Source organism: Mirounga angustirostris, unplaced genomic scaffold (assembly GCF_029215605.1).
Source record: "Mirounga angustirostris isolate CCGP_5_RB_7025 unplaced genomic scaffold, mMirAng1.0.hap1 SCAF_9, whole genome shotgun sequence".
Classification (NCBI taxonomy): domain Eukaryota; kingdom Metazoa; phylum Chordata; class Mammalia; order Carnivora; family Phocidae; genus Mirounga; species Mirounga angustirostris.
Genome location: NW_026991717.1, coordinates 39383547 through 39403581, shown reverse-complemented (window position 1 = coordinate 39403581; position 20035 = coordinate 39383547). Strand labels below are relative to the sequence as shown.

At 53.4% G+C, this 20035-nt stretch overlaps 1 long non-coding RNA gene across 1 annotated transcript in view; it reads left to right on the top strand.

Annotated features, from left to right (window-relative positions):
• The window catches only part of LOC135361562 (uncharacterized), a 48466-nt gene that overhangs the window by 16301 nt on the left and 12130 nt on the right, over positions 1-20035 (top strand). Inside the window, exon 2 of the long non-coding RNA XR_010404983.1 lies at positions 1111-1427. This is a non-coding gene — a long non-coding RNA (uncharacterized LOC135361562). The remainder of the gene's footprint in view (positions 1-1110; positions 1428-20035) is intronic.

Here is a 20035-nt window from a genome sequence, read left to right as displayed (position 1 = left end):
AACGTGCTCTGTGAAGGTCAGCATAAGGAGGTCACATGGGGAAACCCGGAACCCCCAGCCTCCAGCTTGGCCCCCTGCACTGCAACCTGGGGCTCACTGCACCCCCAGTTTACAGACACTCAACTCCGCTAGCTCCTGGGTCTGAGCCAAACACAGTGGCCCGCAGGTTGTTCGGGGTGTAGAGGTGAGGCAAAGGATACAGGATGGACTCCCCTTCTATGTTCCCTCCTTTCCAGGGACTCTGTCTGGAGCCGGTGGGGGAGGAGACAGCCACGTGTCCAGTTGTGGTGGACAGGGTGACGCGGCTCCCAGATCCCTCTCCCAGGAAGGACTCGCTGCCCCAGCTGTTGGGAGTGCTGTCCACCCTTCAGGGATGGCCCCAGCTACAGAGCTTCTTCCCTAAGGTTACCCCCTCCTCCAGGCAGCCCACATCCACGGACTTCCTAAGCAAGGAATCTGAAGGCCTGGCCATCTGAGCCCCCCTTAGGACACCTCTGAAAGGCACAGGTGCTCCAGGGCTCCTGAGGGGTCAGACTTGTGCTACAGCTCTGCTTCTCCCTCTGCCCACTCCCGCTCTGTCCTCTCCCTTCCACAGGTGTAGATCCCAAGGCCTCCTCAATAAACTCCTGCACCTTCAACTCCACCTTGGAGTCTTCTTAGAGAAGCCAACCTGTGACACCTGGCAACGGGCAGTGCTGGGGGATTGTGGGACCCAGGTCCTGGGAAGGGCAGCGTAGGGAAGGACGGGATCATTCCTGCTGCCGGCATTTGGGAGGGCCCCGTATCAGTCAGGGTCCTCCAGAGAAAAGGACCCAATAGGGTAAGTATAAATAGAAAGAGATTTAGTATGAGGGACAGGCCTGTGTGCTTGTGGAGGCTGAGGGGTCCCACCATCTGCTGCCGGCAAGCTGGAGGCCCCGGAGAGCCGGGGGTGGTGTTCCAAGTCCAAAACCAAAGGTCTGAGAACCCGGGGAGCCCACGGTGTAAGTCCCAGTCTGAGTCTAAAGGTCCAAGAACCTGGAGTGCTGATGTCTGAGGACGGAGAAGACAGATGTCCCAGCTCAAGGAGAGAGCAAATTCACCTCTCCTCTGCCTTTTTGTTCCATTCAGACCCTCAGATCGGAGGATGGCCACCCATACTGGTGAGGGTGATCTTCGCTCCATCTGCAGATCCACATGCCAAGATCTTCTGAAAACACCCTCATAGTCACACCCTGCAATAATGTTTTACCAGCTGTCTGGACATCGCTCAGCCCAGTCAAGTCGACGCATAACATTAGCCATCTTAGCCCTCCTAGAGGAGGTGGCCTGTGGGCCATCTTGAAGGACCGTTAGGACTTGAAGAATCTGAGACTGGGCAGGAAGAAGGGCATTTCAGCTGATCACTATTTCCATCATCGCTGATGGCGTGCTCTTGTACCCTTGGGGTAGGTTATTTTTACATTTCACATGAGCGGGGAGGCCAGCGTGGGGGAATGCTGAGGCGTGGGGCTCTGCTGGAAGAGAAGGCTGGATTGAGTGGGAACATAGGCTTTATCTGGAAGGCAACGGGGAGCTTTAGAGCAGGGAGAACTGTTGCAGGATAGGCATTTTTACAAAGGTCTCTGTGGTACAAATGCATGTTGCATTAGAAAAGTTTGAGGCTGTTGCTGACGTCTGAGTGAGATCCCACAAGTCCTGCCCAGAGCCATGGCCATAGGGACACACTCAGGAAATGACTGGGTGGCGGGGGGGGGGGGGGGGGAGGGAAGGATGGCCCCCGGCCCGGAGCTGAGCGTGTGGAGGATGGTCACTGGGCAGGTGTGGATGGCTGCCGGGGACTCTGGGGTTTTCCTCGGGGGGGGGGATGGGGGAGTGAGTTTTCTCTTGTACAGGGTCTGCCTGGGGACCCATCAGATGTGAGGACTCTAGTCCCTGTTATGGCTGGCTCGAGGGGAGGGCCGGGAGAACAAGGGCTAGTATGAAGGTAACACTAGCTAATGTAACAAAGAACACCCTCACCCCAACACACGCATATTCATTTCAGTGCCTTAACCCAATACAGTGTTCACCTGTGTACATCCTAATGCAGGTGCTCCTAGTTAGCAGGTGGCTCTTCTCCAGGGTGACCAAGGCTCCTCTAGTTTGTGGCTCTATGTGCTCTAAGGTCCCCAGTGTTCCCTGCATTCAGTGGATGGATGGGCAAAGAGAGGGGCACACCCACTTCTTAAAGGTCTTGACCAAGAAGTGACACACATCACCTCTGCTTGCGTTCCACTGGTGAGAACCAATCAAGGGGCCATGCTAGATGCAAAGGCAACTGGGAAATGTAGTCCATGGTTGGGCAGCCACTTCCCAGTGACCACTGCTTCTGGCAGAGGGGAAGAGGAGTGCTGGGTCTACAGGTAGTCCTCTTGCCCCATCTGGCAGTGGGCCCGGCAGGAGGAAAGGCCCCCAGTCTCCAGCAGGCTTCCAGGAACAGGTGTCCACACTGAGTGTTGAGGGCACTTTGTGCACCCTGTGGGTGGGATCTGCCCACAATAGGCTGGGGGGTGGTAGGGTACGTGGAACGTGGCCCTCACGTGCTCCGTATGTGATGTGGCAATTGTGGGCTCTGTGTGTATTGTGCACAAGGGCAGTATTGATTTTCTATTGCTGTGTAACAAACGAGCACACATTTAGCAGCTTATACAACATGCATCGATTAACTCACAGGTTAGAAGTCAGGTGGGGATGGTTAGGGTCTTTCCTGAGAGTCCTACAAGGCCAAAATCAAGGTGTGGCTGGGCTGGGCTCTTCTCTGGAGGCTCCAGGAAAGATGTACTTCTAGACTCAGGTTGTGGGCAGAATTCAGTCCCTTGCGATTGTAGGACTGACTGACGCTGTCTCCTTGCTGACTGTCTGCTGGGGGTCGCCCTCAGTTCTAGAAGGCACCTTCTGGTCCTTGCCTGTGGCCCCTCCACTTTCAAAGCCAGCAAACGTGTCAAATCCTTCTGGTGCCTTGGAGCTCTCTGATGTCTGCTGGTAACACATGCTTTTTAAAAAATTTTTTATTTATTTGCGAGAGGGAGAGAGAGCACAAACAGGGGGAGGGGCAGAAGGAGAGGGAGAAGCAGACTCCCCTCTGAGCAGGGAGTCAGACAGGGGGCTCGATCCCAGGACCCCGGGATCATGACCTGAGCCAAAGGCAGATACTTAACCGACTGAACCACCCAGTGCCCCGGAAAACTTGCTCTTAAAGGGCTAGTGGGATTAGATTAAGCCTGCTCAGATAATCTCCCTTTTGCCATACGCCATAATCACAGGAGTGATATCTCATCATATTCATAAGTACCACCCACACTCAGAGGGGCGGGGGTCCGACAAGGTCAAGGGTCAGTGGGGATCATTCTTAGAATTCTCGCTCCCACAAGGGCTGGGTCCAAATGTCCTTGATCCTAGTTTCCTCCTCTGCAAAGTGCAGATAATTGTATCATATGAAGATATGGTGAGAATTAAATTTATTTATCCATGTATATGAACAAACATTTGCCAAGCACCTTCTGTGTGCGGGGGGCCGCTCTGGGCACCAGGGATCCAGCTGCAAACATGACAGGCAAAGGTGACGTGCGGGAAGGGCCAGTAGCACACCTTGGCTTGTGCTTGGGCAGCGGTCACAGAGTTGCTGGCCTGGGGCTGACATTTCAGGCCTTTGTCATCCCTCCTCCCCTGCTGCCTGGCACAACCTCTTGTGCGCTCCCCAGGCCCAGGAGCAGACATCTCCCAGTTGTTGGGAGGACAAGCCACCTCCCCTGAGCTCAGGCATGCAAAGTGGTGGCATTCGCAGCGACTCTATCCATCAGCTCCATCCAAGGATTCAGAGAATTCATCTGCAGATGTCTCCTGGGACATTTAAAGCGATTAAGACAAATACCTATTGACTGCTCACGATGTGCTGTGCTTCCTCCAGGCCACCCTCCCAGACTGCCCGCAGCGGGGCACGATCCCTCTTGGGCGACCATGGTCCAGCCTGCTCCTCTCCTGCAGCACGGTGCCCCCCACTCCCAGTCCCACTCCACTGGGGGGCCATATCTTTTTTTTTTTTTAAGATTTTATTTATTTGTCAGAGAGAGAGAGAGCACAAGCAGAGGGAGGGAGAGGGAGAAGCAGGCTTCCCGCGGAGCAGGGAGCCCGATGCGGGGCTCGATCCCAGGACCCTGGGATCATGACCTGAGCCGAAGGCAGACGCTTAATGACTGAGCCACCCAGGCGTCCCTGGGGGGCCATATCTTACCTCCATTCCTGGCCTCTGTCTGGAGGAACAGTTGCCTAAGGAGGCAACTGATCGAATCCTGTCAATTTCAGCCTTGGCCCCTATACCCCCCAACTCTGGAGAAAATAGAGGCCAAGATAGAGGCTCTTGCTTTCAAGTGGTAGCTCTAAAGGCCTAAGCTCTCACCTTCCTCTCCCTGCGACTCCCACTTAAAAGGCTCCTTCGTATACATCCGCACCCCCCCCCCCGGTCCTAGAGCCCCTTCTCACCTGAATCTTCAGTTCCAGTCCTATTTCACAGCCCGCTGTCACCCAAACTCAAGGACCCTCACCATTTCCCCAGTCCTAGAAATCCCTCCCTCCACCTGGACTCACAGATGTCTGAGGAGTGAATAATTGATGGTAGCTGAAGAGCAGAGCGGGAAGAGGGCTGGTTTGAATCCTGGCTGTTCCTCAGCGACTCGATGTGGAAGGTTATGTTCAGTGTGGTGGGGCCCCCCCCGGAGTGAGCTGGGGCCGCATTGCGGTGCAGATGGTCCACGGTGGAGAGCTGGGGGGAGAGGACCCAGGGGCTGCTGGCGCGGGCATCCGAGGACAGAGGAGGCTCCTGGACAGGAGTCAGGCTGAGGGACGTGGGCCAGGACGAAGCTCGGCTGTCAGAGGGGAGGGTCCCCTAGGCACAATGGGGGTCCTTGGGTTGTCACTGGGAAAGGAGACTTCTTGGTTCTGACCAAGAGGGGCCATGGAGGAAGAACATTTTTTAAAAGTGTGGAAAACTCATGTTTATTAACCATTCTTTCCTGTGAGATCATGAGCTCTGCTTTGGGAGCCTTAAAACCTAGGAGAACTTGGCAGGGGATCCTACAGGTGGCCTTGGCAGGTGGAGACCACAGCCTGGGAAACATGGGTGGGTTGGTTATACACAGATCTGAGCTCTGAATGACATGATGTCACTGGCGGGGGACCCCCTCCTCCCCCAGGAGCAGGGGCTGCTGCTAGCTCTCAGCGGATACTCCTGGTTATAAAGGAGACGGAGGTCCGGACTGCACGTGTGCGCTCCTCACCTTTCTGGGGGCCGTCTGCCGCGTTTCCTTCGGCCCAGAGAGTAGAGAGCCGGCCCAGTAGAATGGATCACTGAGGAGGTGCCGGTTTTCTGTGACAGCCCAGCGAGAGAGGCTGCTGACCTCAGGGAGCAGGAACGCAGGCTGTCTGAAATCATGATGATGATGGACAGAAGGGGAAAGACTGCCTTTGTTCCTCGCACAGAGCTGCCAGGGTGAGCACACGTGTGTGTTTGCACGCGAGCCTGTGCATAGCAGGAACCCAGGAGAATGACATTTCACTGGCTGAGCTCCAAGTCAGCTCCCAAGAAAATGTAAAATTCAAAGACACTTTGGTCTTGCTTCCTGCTGTGTTCCCAAGCGCCCTCAAGAATCACGGGCAGGCGGGCTGGAGCTCAGGGACCCATGTGAGGCGGGCGCTGCTGTTGGCGTGCTCAGCCAGGGCTCCTGTCCGGCGTGTCCCCGCCAGGTACCCTGCTCTTTGCCCAGAGGCCTCCTGAGGGTCCTTCTATGCCTTCGATTCCCAGCTATCCTTCCATGCCCAGCCTCCATCCCGAGCTCTAAACTGCGTGTTGGCCATGTCCCCGTTGTGGGGAGGGTAGATGGGAGCAGAAGGTGTGCTCTTCTCCGAGGGCAGATGGAAGCCTGGCCAACACCAGCGCTCACACCCAGGAAGCCAGAGCGCAGTCCCATGGCCCCACCTAGCGATGTGGTAGGCTGGCAAAGGTGCCCGGCTCACAGGCAGGGGTCTGTTTTTAAAGGAAGAAAGCGAGAGTGGATTCTGGATAACAGCATTTTGTCCACAGAGCAAGAGAGATGGAGGGTGGATTGGAGGCTTGCGTGTGGAGGCAGGGAGGCCAGGTTAGAGGCTATTGTAGTAAAATCCAAGGAAGAAGTTATGGTGACCTGGACCAGGAGGTGGCCGCTGGGGTGAGACAAGTGGAAGGACTCAAGAAATATTTAGGAGGTAGAACCAACAGGATTTGGTATTAAATATTGAGGGTGCGGGCGCCTGGGTGGCTCAGTCGTTAAGTGTCTGCCTTCGGCTCAGGTCATGGTCCCAGGGTCCTGGGATCGAGCCCCACATCGGGCTCTCTGCTCGGCAGGGAGCCTGCTTCTCCCTCTCCCACTCCCCCTGCTTGTGTTCCCTCTCTCGCTGTGTCTCTCTCTGTCAAATAAATAAATAAAATCTTAAAATTGTCATCTTATAAAAATAAATAAATAAATAAATATTGAGGGTGAAGGAGTAGAAGAGGTTGGGGTGATTTCTGTATATCTGGCATGAAAATTGGGCACATTCATTCTGCAAACATTTATGGACTCAATCCCACACGGCAGGTACCATGCCCGGAGAAGTGGGGTGTTGGAGGAGAAAGAGTCACTCCCAGGAAATGGAGGCGGGGGGAGCTGTCAGATGCTTGGAAACCAGTTAGGATGGACACTGGGTGGACAGGACTTCAGGGGAAGCAGAATTTGCCTTTGGGCATGGGGGTATTTGGTAGGGCTGAGCTCTCCTAGAGGAGGAGGCAGGCATTCCAGGTGAGTAAGCAGGAGGACCCAAGATTTGGAGTTGGCCCAAGTTATCAGGAAAAACTTTTTAGTGATGGTTGTGGGCACCATGGTGCAGAGCAAACCCTTTGGAACCAGATGGACCCGAACCAGATGGAACCCAGCAATCCACTTCCAGGAATGTATCCTACAGATAATACCCAAGCACGCAGGAAGCAACACAGACACAAGGCTATTTATTGCAGCATTATTTTTGGAATTGCAATAAGATTAGAAATAACCCAAATGTCCATCCGTATAGGATTGAGTTAATAAGGGATATATTTATGCAGTGAAAAAGAATGAAGTTCCTCTCTGTGTACTAATATGGAAAGACCTCTAAGATCTGTAAGTGATAAAAGCAAGGCACAGATCGGTGTGTAGAGTTTACTACCATTTGGGTAAAGAAAAAAGGTGGGGAATGAAGGATATCTATCTAAATATATCTGTGTATTTTTTTATATTCGCTTGTATATGCATGGAATATCTGTGGAAGGGACCCACAAGGAGTAGCTTCCAGGACAGAGAATTAAAAGACTGGGAAGCATGGTTGGCTGGCAGACTTTTTATGGTACTCTTTTACTGCACTCTTTTGTACTTTTGGAATTTCAGATTATGTGAATGTGTTTTTTTTTAAAGATTTTATTTATTTATTTGAGAGAAAGTGAGAGTGAGCATGAGTAGGGGGAAGGGGCAGAGGCAGAGGGAGAAGCAGGATCCCCGCTGAGCAAGGAGCCCGACGTGGGTCTCGATCCCAGGACCCTGGGATCAGGACCTGAGCCAAAGTAGATGCTTCACTGACTGGGCCACTCAGGCGGTGGGGCTGGATTCCAACCCAGGTCTGATCAGCATCTGGGACCCAGATCTGCAGCAGGCCATCAAAATCAGTAACTTTGGGCTTGGCAGATGCTTTCTGTAAAGGGCCAGAGAGTAAATATTTTAGGCTTTGCAGGCCACTCGGCATCTGTCATATCTGCTTAACTCTGCTGTTATATGAAAACAGCTATAGGCAAGCTGTAAACGCATTGGGCTGTGTCCCAATAAAACTTTATTTGGGGACACTGAAATCTGGATGTGATACAATTTTCAGGTGTTGTGACATTTTATTCCACTTTTGATGATCCTCCCCCCCAACCATTTAAAGTTGTAAAACCATGCTTAGCGCTCTCATAGCGGGGCTTGATCCCGGGACCTTGAGATCATGACCTGAGCTGAAATCAGGAGTTGGACGCTTAGCCAACTGAGCCACCCAGGTGCCCCGACCTGGTTCATTTTTAAAATGAGGAACAGGCCTTCTGAAGGGCCTGACCTTTCCAAATTTGGCCAGAAACTGGGATCTCTCTTGAGGCAGGAAGCGGGGGCAAAGTTTGGTCCCCAACGCTGCCCCTCTTATGCCCTGTTCTCCACCAGTTCCAAACCTGCCTCTGTGCGGGCCCTGTCTGGGCCAGCTCAGATGGTGGCCGGTGGTGGCGGGGCAGGGAAGGAGGGGAGACCTAGCCAGGGCCGCTGGGGGAGGCCACGCTGTCATCTGGGGCCTGCCTTCCTCTGGGAGGCAGGGGGCTGGAAGATTTTCTTTGAAAGCCTGCCTCCGAGTGTGGAGGGGCTCAAATGAGCAGGAGTGCAAGGACTACTCCCTTCAAAGGAGCTTCTTTGGATGCTAGCTTCTCTTTTCTCCTCTCTGTTCTCTCTTTTTGGCTGGTCTCCTCTGCCCAGCCCTCTTTTCTTCCTCCTTTATTTGTTTCCTTCTCCCTGGTCCCCTGCCAACAAGGCCTGAGTGTTGCTGCTGGGCCTGTGCTCAGACAGCTCCTTCCTCCGGGAAGCCCTGAGGCCCTTTCCCCACCTGGATGTACTCTCCTTTTAGAAAGGTGTTACCTACTCCTCTCCCCCTGTGGCTGGGAACGCATCCTCCTGGGTGATGGTTGGCCTTCTGAGAACCACGGCCCCGGATTCGGTGCTCCCCAGTCTGGGACTCCAGACAGCCCCTCCCCCACCCAGCCCCGAGGTCAAGGCCTTTTGTGATCTGCCTCAAGCTCTGTTCCCACTGCCGAGGCCCTTACAGCCTCATAGGGGAAGGAGTATCCTAACCCCGTGCTGTCCAATAGCAATTCGACGTGAGCCACGAGTGTAATTTTAATTGGTTTAGTAGCCACATTAAAAAAGCAAAAAGAAACAGGCGGAATTAATAATGGTATGTTTTCTTGAACCCATCGTATCCAAAATGTTATCATGTCAACATGTCATTGATATAAAAATTATTGAGATACTTTATATTCTTTTATCTACTGAGTCTCAGAGAGCGCACTTTCCGCTCACAGTGCATCTCAGCTCAGACCCGCCCCATTTCAGGTTCCCAGTTTCACCAATGGCCACGTGTGCCAGGTGGCCCCCATGTTGGACAGCCCAGGCCTAACCTAGCCCTGACCCCTAACCCTTACCCCTCAAAACTGCATGAGTAACTGCCGGTTAAGTGTAATACGAGGCCCTGTTGGCAATGAAACTTGGGAGTTTTCTTTTTGCTTTGATTTTTCAGGGAAGAGGCAAGTGGCGCCTTGGCAAAGGGGGATCGCGCCTGTTGGAAGCTCCATAGGGGACAAGCAAGTCTTGTCTAGGCAGTGGGGAACGGGCTGCCCTTTGTGTGCGAGTCAAAACCCAGACGCTGTGATATGGGTCTCCAGAGGAAACCAGGTGGCTGCCTGGGGTGGGGGGGGGGGGTGCGGTTTCCGCAGGCATCTCGTCATACTCAGGAGGACAGGGCAGTGGGCTCTTGTCAATGCCAAGCTTTGAACCAAGCTCTGCCACCCCGCGGGGGCCCGGCTGGGGGTGGCCACCTCTTGTTGGGGGCCTCGGGGAATGTTGCTGGAAGAGGGGTCTGTGTCTCAGCTGGGTCTCTCCTTCTCTCCTTTTGGCACCTCCGTCCATCTTCTCCTCTGTTTGCCCCCCGAGCTGATGAGCTGAGTGCCCCCGCTGTAAAGACCTGTATCTGCCTGTTTCTCTCTTGAATGCCCAGGCTCCGGCTGGCTCCAGAGGAACGTCCTGGGAGAGGTGGCTGGCAGATGCTGGATGCGGGCCCCCTGGAGGCCTGAGGGCACCTGGGGGCTGCCCCTCCCCCACCTGGGTCCTGGGACCAGGCAGGCGACCCCGCCCACCTGACTATGGCTTCACACACCAGCCCCTTCCACTCAGAGTCACTCACGAAATGGGTGTGAGTGTGCAAAGGCGACAGGGGCTGAGAAGGGTCGGGCTGTCTGGGGCGCAGGGCTGATGGCTGGGGTCTCCAGGACTGGTCTGGTATAAAGGGACATTCATTCCTGGCAGGTGTGTATGGGGCCTAGGCCTGGCCAGGGCCAGCCAAGCCAATTCAGCAGGATTTAATCAGGCCTGAGGTGGGTCCCTCCCTCCTGAGAGCTGGAGTCCTGCTCTGGCAGAGGTCACCGTGTCACGCTGGAACCCTGTGTGGGGAGCACAAAGCCAGCCTGAGCCAACTGACCACAGAACCAAATCACCCGGTGACCAGCTGGTGCAGCCAGCTCGTGGTCCAGATGGGCAAACGGAGGCCCCAGGTGGCACGGAGAAATACTGATTCAGGGCCAGTCTATGCGAATCAGCTCACTGACATGGGGCTCATTACCCGTTTTACAGGTGGAAAAATCAAGGTTCCGAAGCTTTATGAGCTTGGTAGGTAAGTGGCAGAGCCCACCCACCCCCGGACAGTGACGCAGTGCCTGTCGATGGGGATCCTCTTTCCCTCAGCTTCTCTATCCTTCAGGGCTCTGTCTGACCGACTTTAGGGACAGGGAGGGGGATTTCAGGTAGTGACCTGGGCAGTGTAACAGGTGTGTCTCGGGCCAACAATTCAGGTGAGCAAGAAATTTATTTTTCCATCCTTCTATTTACTGTCTGTTGCAAGCCCTCTTTGGCGAGTGAGGGCGCAGAAGGGGTCACGGTGCAAATGTAACTTCGGGCATTGTGCGTTCTTCTCCTTTTCCCCAAGGGCTGGTTTCAACTTGATGGGCAGCTTGCTTCTCACTTCAGTTCCTCAGGTTGGGGACCTGAGGATCCTTCTGTGTTTCTGAAGACTTGCTGGGACCAAGAAATCTCTGAGGCTCGCTTATAGAGATTTCTATAGATGTCTAGACATCTCCCCCAGAAATTCCCCCTTCTAAGTGAGGCTTTCCTTTATGCCTGAGCTCTCAGATGCAGCTCGGGCTTAGAGTTTCCCAAGATGTCTCAGATTTCACCAATGGGTTCCATCATCTCTCTTCCCTGCGGCCCAGGAGCTTGGCGGACAGTGAGGGATGTGGGGAGGTTGTCCTCTGCACTGACCACCAGCACATGCTACTCAGCTGATGAGGGCAAGGCTTCGTGTTGAGAAGGTCCCTGAGGGTCGAGGTGGCCTTCTACTCTCTTCCTTGGGGAGCATGTCTCATCATCAGTCAACTGTGAGTCCCCAGGGCCATGGGGATTACCATGGCCCAGCTGGGTTCTGAAGCCCTCTGGGCCACTGGTTTCCCTGCTCAAGCCTAGGGACAAGGGGCAGACTGGCTTCCCTGAAGGAGAGGGGGCCGTCTTGGTTTGCCCAGAATTAGGCGAGTGGTTCTCAGGACGAAGGGCTTTTAGTTCTAAAACTAGGATAGTCCTGGGTAAACTGAGATGAGCTGACACCCTGTCTTTTTCCCCTGCTATGGCTGGACTGGGGAGGGGAGGTAGGGTCAAAGGACCTTCATTTCTGTATTCTATGCTTGGGATAAGGTTCCAGGCAGACCAGTGGGGGACCTCCTTGTCGAGTCCAGCCCCAGCCCTCCCCACTGTCCCCAGTCCCAGTGAAGGAGTAAGATTTGTTTCTGGTGCTCCCTGTCCTCATGCTCTGCGGCTCCCAAGCCTGGCCTCCTGTTGAAGGCAGTCCTAGGGACTTATGGATCCATAGGGCCGGGAGGCAAGGCCCCTGGGCCCATACTGCCTCACTCTGTGACCTTGGGCAGGTCACTCCACTTCTCTCTCCCCCCAGTCTCTTTAGCTGTGAAACGGAGGGTTGGATTTAGAAGGTCCACTGAGGCCCCTCTAGTGTTGTTTTGAGCCCAGCAGCTTGAGCTGTTAAGCTTTGGGAAGGGCAGGTCAAGGACAAAGTCCTGCGGGTCTGGACAAAGGAAATAAATTAGTCCTGCACCAAGAGGGCAGTGGTTAGGGCTAGGGCCCCCTAGGACTTGGATTCATCCAGTGAGTCTGACCTTCCTCACTGCTGGAAGCAAACAGGAGTAAAGCGAATTGCCTAAAGTACCACAGCAAGTGGGTGATCCAGGAGGCGTTAGAAGCCTGGTCCCCTGGCTTCTCCCCAGGCCTGTCTCGGCTCCTTCTCGGAACCACTCATATTACGGAGTGCTCCCCACATGGAACGTCCCCTCCTGCCCAGCACACCCACGCCTCAGCCTCCTGTAGCTGCAGCACCGAGACCCTGCGAACATGCGGTGTGACAGGTGGGGCTCACCTCTGAGTTAGCTGCTGGAGATGCTGCGTGGGCAGGGCTGCCCCAAAGTGTGGGGGAGGCGGGAGGTGGGGAGCGGCTGGGGGAATTGGGGGTGGGGAGCAGAGCCTGGGGCCCTGATGGCTGTGGGGTTTCAGTCTGAGTCCTTCTGTTGAGCCGGGGCTTGGCTTTCGCAGAGGTTCTCAGACGTGAACACCTAATATCTTCAGTAATAATAGCAACGACGGAGGTCATAGTAATGCAAGATTCCATTTATTGGGCACTTACTCTGTTCCTGGCTCTGTTCTTTGTGCTTTAGTGCATTTAACACTCACAACAGCCCTGCGGGACAGGGAGTATTATTATGACCATTTTACAGCTAAGAAAACCAGGCAGAGCAAGGTAAATGCTATCACACGGTCACTTCACGGAAGACGGAAGTCGGGGGGAGCAAGGTCGAGCTCCTATCCCCAGGAGGCTGAGTGGCGCGGAAGGTCTTGTTTTCTGAAATTTAGAGCAGAGTTTGCATTGTCACACCCAGCGGTGACAATTTTAATTAAAAAATGGTGTTTTAAATGACAACTCTTCTGGACCAAATCTTGGCATCAAATTAAACTCCAGTGGGGGTTGCCTTTGTATTTCCTGGGACACTTGGCTGGGCTGCCCCCAGGGGGCACTCACGCCCCATCCAGGAGGCGTGTCTGACCAGAGATACCTCCCCCCACAGCATGCAGGGCCCCCGAGTCGAGATTCTCCAGAGGGGCAGGAGATACTCTGTGGAAGTAGGGCACCAAACTTTGAACGCCATAGTATGGGTCCTCCCCTCATTGGCAGAGACCCCCCACCCCAGAATGGTGCAATGATGGGCTTCAGGGAATCTTTGTGCAAAATGATGTGAGGGGGACACAGAGGGTATTTCTAGGGAGAGAGCCCAAGGTTTTCATCAAGTATCACAAAAAAGGCTGATATACTTCATGGTTAGGAACTCTGCTCTGGGTTCCAGAATCCCAGGACAGGGGTGTTCCCTTCCCAACCATGGCTGCCTCTCACCCCTGCAGGGCAGGCCATGTTAACGTCTCTAAGCACCCTGAAGAAAAGCCAACAGAGCCCTCCACTCTCTTCTTGGAAAGTAGGAGACTTGCAGAAAACGCCCTACCCATCCTGCCCCAGCTTGAGCAGTGTCTTGGGGGGGGGGGGGGCGGAAGGAAGCCCAGTCCCCCTGCTGCTCACTTGCCTCATGGGCCTCAGTTTCCTCACTTGTAAAAGGGCAGAAATGAATATCTGCTCTGTAGGGTATTCTCAGGATCAAAGCTAAGTCTCATGGGCAGGGGTCTGTTACCCCTGCAGAGCTGAGACCGGGGAACTTCTGGGCCATTCTTGGCTGATACTCCTTTTCCAGAGCCCAGGCCCTCTGCCTCCAGAGCAGAGACGGGGGCAGAGCGTTTTTTGCTGGCCAGGCCTTCCTGGCTGCAGCAGGAAAGCACTCGTCCTCCTGTAACAGGCAGGTGGTATGATTAAGCTAGAATGTGAGCTCCACTAGGGTAGGAACTGGTCTCTTCTGTTCTCTGCTGTGTGCTCAGGGCCTAGAACATTAGGCCCCACACAGGAGGTGCTCAATAAGTATTTGTTGAATAACAGATGGGGCCATGGGGAAGGGGTAGTCAGACATAGCCAGAAAAATGTGCAGGAGGGGCTGTGACATTTTTATATCCAAAGGCCCAGGGTCAGCTTTGTTACCAACTTTCTGGGTGATCATGGGCACCCTTCTCCTCTCCAGGCCCGTGTTCCCATCTATAAAATGAGGGGCTGTCCCAGGGGGGCTCCAGGCTCCTTCCAGGCCCTGTGCATTGGTGGGAACCATGACCACACTGTCTGGAGAGCATGATTTGAGAGAGGGCAGTGGGGAAGGCATGAGCAGCCCAGGAGTTCTGAGGGGACAGGACGGGGGGGGGGCACTCTGTGGTTAGACCTAGACCTAGACCTTGGCAGCTGGGGCCTGTGGGAAGCTTCCTGCTGCCACCCACTGGACGTGCTCCCCTCACAGGCCCGCAGCCCTTCACCTGCTCAGCGGAAGAAGCTGCAGGAACACTCGCTCCTCTTCCGTTTGCAAGTGAAGCAAAGGCAAACGCTCCCAATGCTCATCCTGCTGGAAGCTCTGAGCAAAAGAGGTCCTGTCTGTAGCTGGGACCCTGCTCCACCCTTGGCCCTGGGTTGAAACGGCCTTCACAGCTCCCCCAGGCCCTGGGGAGATGGGCTTGACCCGGGAGAGCCTTCAGTTAACTTTGTGCTGGTTTGTAAGCCGCTCAGTACAAACCCCACCGCTGTGTCTTTTCTCTGTCCTCTCTTTCTGAGTTACTTCTGGGACTATAGCCTGATATAAAATGATCTGGGAATATAATTAGACACATTTCACTGTTTAATTTAAACAATGGATTTCCTCAGCAATATAGCATGTATTTTGTAATACTGGTGACGGATGACTATTAAAATGAGATTTCCATCTGTCCTTCTGAGAAAGTTCTAGCATATTGCCCACTCCCTGCCCCCAACCAGCACTGTCTCTAGCAACCACTGAAATAGTAGTAAATACAACCCAATTGCATTACAAATTACTTAGAACAAAAGTAGGATGTGCTTTTGGGTGAACAGTGCAGAATTAGATGAGATTTTTAAAAAATGAAAACTCTCCCTTCCCCTCCACTTAATAGGAACAGTTCGGTGTATCATGCCAGATGTTTCTATGCTCATATGAACTATGCACATATTTATGTGATTTTTTTGTACAAATAAAATAATAATCTACATATTATTCTGTGACATAGATACCCTTCAAGTCAGAACATGCGAGTCTCCCCTGTCGTTTGCATGACCACATTAATGGACATTCGGGTAGTTTCCAGTTTTCCATTATTGCAAAAAAAGTGCTGATATGACACTTTGTACCTAATCTTTGTGCACTTGTATGAATTTATCTGCAAGGCAACTTTCTAAAGATTTTTTTTTTTAAGGATTTTATTTATTTGTCAGAGAGAAAGAGACAGAGAGCACAAGCAGGGAGAACGACAGAGGCAGAGGGAGAAGCAGGCTTCCCGCTGAGCGGGGAGCCCAATGCGGGACTCGATCCCAGGACTCTGGGATCATGACCTGAGCTGAAGGCAGACGCTTAGCCGACTGAGCCACCCAGGCGTCCCTGCAAGGCAACTTTCTAGAAGAGGGATTACTGAGTCCAAGAATATAGAAATTTAAAATATTCATAGAGGGGTGCCTGACTGGCTCAGTCGGTGGAGCGTGCGACACTTGATCTTGGGGTTGTGAGTTCGAGCCCCACGTTGGGTGTGGAGACTACTTAAAAAGAAAATCTTTGAAAATAAATCAAATATTCACAGATATCACCAAAGTGTCAAAATCAAATTTTCTGTCTATTTATATGTTCACAGTGTGCAATTGCTTAATTCACCACCATGACCAGGCCATCTTGCCAATCTTTATCTGATAGGTGAGGGTTGTATCCCAGCATTTTAATTTGCATTTCTCAATTGGAGGTGGAGCACCGCTGCTTATATTTATGGGCCTTTATATGTTCCCTGATATCCATGGCCCCACTTCTAAGTTGTCTGTTTCTTATTGATTATAAAAGAACTTTACATATGAAGGACATTGTCAAATTAATTTTTGGCTTGTCCTAATTACTGGCAAGTATTTTTTCTTAATTTGTTTGTGTTTTATTGATTTACGTTTTATTTCCAAAATCGACATAGTAACAGTTGTCGGAATTCTCTTTATGGAGTCCTGGTTTCTTGCTGAGTTGCATTTTTAATACTACAACCCCAGTGACTGGGATGGTCCTCAGTCCACACATTGAGATTTAGGGGAGGAAGTGTTTTGCCATTTGCAGCTGAAAAGTGAGTGGTGCAGAGGGTCTGCAGATATCCAGATATCCGGGGCAGCCAAGAGACCACATGATGTGATGAAGAAAAGTCTAGACTTTAATGCTCCTCCTGGCTGCCCTGTCCTCCCTTGGTGTGTTTTTCCAAATGCACAATGAAGGGGATGAAAGAATTGAACTCCCAGGTCACTTCTGTTTTAATATTTGATGAGTCTATTTATGCCCTCAGACAGGTTGTTGTGGCTTTTGGGAATTATTTCTTGACCTCCTTAAAGGGAGAGGGAGAGGGACGCCTGGGTGGCTCAGTCAGTTAAGCGTCTGCCTTCGGCTCAGGTCATGATCCCAGGGACCTGGGATCGAGCTCCGTGTGGGGCTCCCTGCTCAGCGGGGCGTCTGCTTGCCCCTCTCCCTCTGCCCCTCTCCACCCCCCACTCATGGTCTCTCTCCCTGTCTCTCAAATAAATAAATAAAATCTTAAAAAAAAAAAAAGTGGCAGTAGAACAGGGTGAAGGGTCCGGTCCTTTACACCTCTGATATGACTCCACAGCTGAGTTTCCCAATATTCCCCATGCCTCAGAGGCACCTGGGGAGCAGCCAAGAATACCAACACCTGGGCCCCCCATCCAGGACAATTAGATGGGAGCCTCTGGAGGTGGTGTCTCTATAGCTTTTAATGCTCCCAGCTGACTGATGTCCCGTGTGTCTGGGGTGAGCCTGAGATTCGGCATTTCCAACAAGCTTCAGGAGAGGCTAATGCTGCACATCCAGGACCCCACTTGCAGTAGGAGGCTGGCAGCACCCGCAACCCCGGGGAAGCTCCTTAGAAATGCAGTCTCGGATTTATCCCCTGATCTGGCTCCCACAGTGCTTCTGGGTAAACACACTTATCTTCAAACGCAGAGCTTTGGAGTTTACACCGTTGTATTTGCTTTCTGATCATTCATCAAGCTGTATACTTATGCTCTTGCCAAGTAGAAAGGGACAGCTTATCCTAGACCCCAAAAAGGCTGGGGAACCCTGATGTGACCACACTTTGCAGCCCAGGCCATGCACATACGGGCAGTATTTGGGAGTCAAGAGCATGATGATGGTGCGTGCTTTTGCTCTCTTTCTAACGCAAAAGGAAGAAGGGAGTGAAGGGGTCCAGCTCAGCTACCAAGGGGTTCCCTGGGCACATGGATATTTAAAGTGGATCTTGGGTGAGCCTCAGTCTCCTCATCTGTACAGTGGGGCTAGCGATGCCTCATTCTCTGAGCTATTCAGTTTTGGGTCAAATAACCTTCAAGCAAAGCAGCTAACCTGGCACATAGTAGGTGCTCAAGTCGAGCCAATCTAGCCCTCCGTGGGGGCTTCCCGTGAAAACAGGTTATGGCCAGATCTTGGTGCTGGGGTCACACATCGTGCTTAGTGAGGTCGGACAGACCTGGTTTGCCCCCTACCAGTGCTCATTTCATCTCCGTGCACCTCGGTTTGCTTGTCCGTTCAAGGCCGATAGTCAAACCACTTTGGCAGGGTTGTCATAGGGATTAAACGGGGCCACGTGTGTGAAGTGTGGCGGCCAGGGCCAGGCCCAGAGCCAGCAGCTCTCTGTGCCCTGGGGGGGATTCCCGGCTTCAGAGAACAGAGTCCCCTTTGACTCCGCTGACCACCGGGGTCATTAAACACAATCACTGAGCGCTGGAGACAAATATCTTCGCCCCACCTTTTCCTTGGCTGCAGCCCCTCCGGCCGGCCGGGTTTGGGTTGGCGGGCAGGGCGAGCGGCTCGGCTTTGATGGGACTTGTGTTGAAGCTGGGAGAGGGAGGTGTGGGGCTCCCAGCCGGCCTTGGTGGCTCAGGGCCAGGTCCTGCTCTTCACCCCCAGAGCCTGGCAGGGCCCTGCTGCCTTGGGCCAGTGGAGGGAGGGGGCTTGGCACCGGTGGTTCCTCACACCATCCCTAAGACACGGGCATGGTTGTTATTCCCATTTTATCGATGGGGTAACTGGGAGAATTGCTCCCCAGCTCTGGGGATCACCCAGGTACGTGGGAAGGCAGACGCAGCGCCTCCTGATTTGCTGTGAGTCTGAAAGTCCAATGCGTTCTCTGGAAGGTGCTTCATCTCCGGAAGACCCGCATTTATTTTTTTTTATTTTAAAGATTTTATTTATTTATTTGAGAGAGAGAATGAGATAGAGAGCATGAGAGGGGGGAGGGTCAGAGGGAGAAGCAGACTCCCTGCCAAGCAGAGAGCCCGATGCGGGACTTGATCCCGGGACTCCAGGATCATGACCTGAGCCGAAGGCAGTCGCCCAACCAACTGAGCCACCCAGGCGTCCCGGAAGACCCGCATTTAAATGAGCACATCAGACCCCTGAAGGGGTAGCACATGCCCACACAGGTTTCCCGGGCATTGGATTTGTGCCTCGTCCCGCGCCCCTGCCGAGGGAGCAGGGAGGATGAATCAGACACAGGCTCCGTACAGGCATGGGTTCAAATCCCAGCTCTGCCTCTGGCCAGCTGCAGGGACAGCTCCTCTGGCTCTCAGTTTCCTCATCTGTCAATTGGGGCGTTAAAGGGAACGTTAAATAAAGTAGTGTGCGGGAAAGTGATTTTTAAAACTGTGCCGGTTTATGCAAGGGAGGCATTATTAACCCTCCCGAGCTAAACTCCAAGTCTCTGTGACTGAAGCGGAAAAAGCACAGGGGAGAGCACATGAGGGGCTCTGGCAGCTCACATAGGAGCAGGCACGGGGTGGGAGACAGACGATGTGCTTCCAGTCAGAAGGCTGGAAGGGCAGGAGTCTTGTCTTTCCGCTTGTCCTGCCTTTCCTGCTCATTTTTCAGAGGAGGAGAAAGTAGCCCAGAGCGGGCTTTTGTCCCAAGATCGGAGAAGCAGGAGCTTGTCCCAGCTCTGGGCAGGAGTTGCCAATGTAGACTACAGTGCAGTCCTGGGGAACTGCTTTAACCTCTCTGCGCCTCGCTTTTTCCCTCTGTCAGTCACACAGAGGGAGCTGCTGGAAATGCCTTGCTTCTGAGGCACGAGTACCTCTCATGGAATGACCCCGGGGTCCGTCGAAGTGGTCCCCCCAGAACTAGGCTTAGGTTGGATCAGACTAACGTGGATGGTGGAAGGGGTCAAGTTGGGCAGCCCCTCCCAGGGGGGTCCCAGAAACCTGTAGGGGAGGAGGGGGCCTTGGAGAGGATAGTGGCTTTGTCTCTGCTTGGACTCTGCTGTGGCCAAGGTGGTCCTGAGCCCTGAGGAGGTGAGGAGGGAGGCGAGGATGCCAGGGGCCCCGCAGGCATTCCGATCCCAGGGTGGGACCCAACGTGAGGAGAGAAACCCGCCGGTGGTTGGGGGGCAGGCCTGGGGTCACGAGGGGAGGAGGAAGAGGAGGAGGCAGGGGACCGTTGCCAGCCAGGAAATGTCTGCCGGTTGGCATCAGGCGTTCTTGAGCTAGAGTGCTTCCTGTAAGCAGTACACACAAGCCCAGTGACCTCACCCCTCAGACATTCGGGGACAGCCCCCCATTCCAAATAGCCCATCCCATGGTCCCCTGGGACCACAAATGGGCGGTAGTGTGGACCTCTCAGCATTGAAACAACATCCATTCACTCAACCATGTTTACTGAGCACCCACTTCTTGCGGGCACCATGCCAGGCACCAGCTCACAAAGAGAAACTTTGGAACTCAGGGGCTAATGGCCTACCTTCTTCCAGCCAGTCCCCTGCACCCGGAGCTGGTGCAAATCTTGTGTGCTCTTTTGGTGGGGACAATGAGGTTATCACTGATGAGGAAGAGTCCCTGGAGTGGGTAAGCCCCCGAGAAGCAGGATGGGGGATGGCCTGCGAACATGGGTTTGGCCCCACTCATG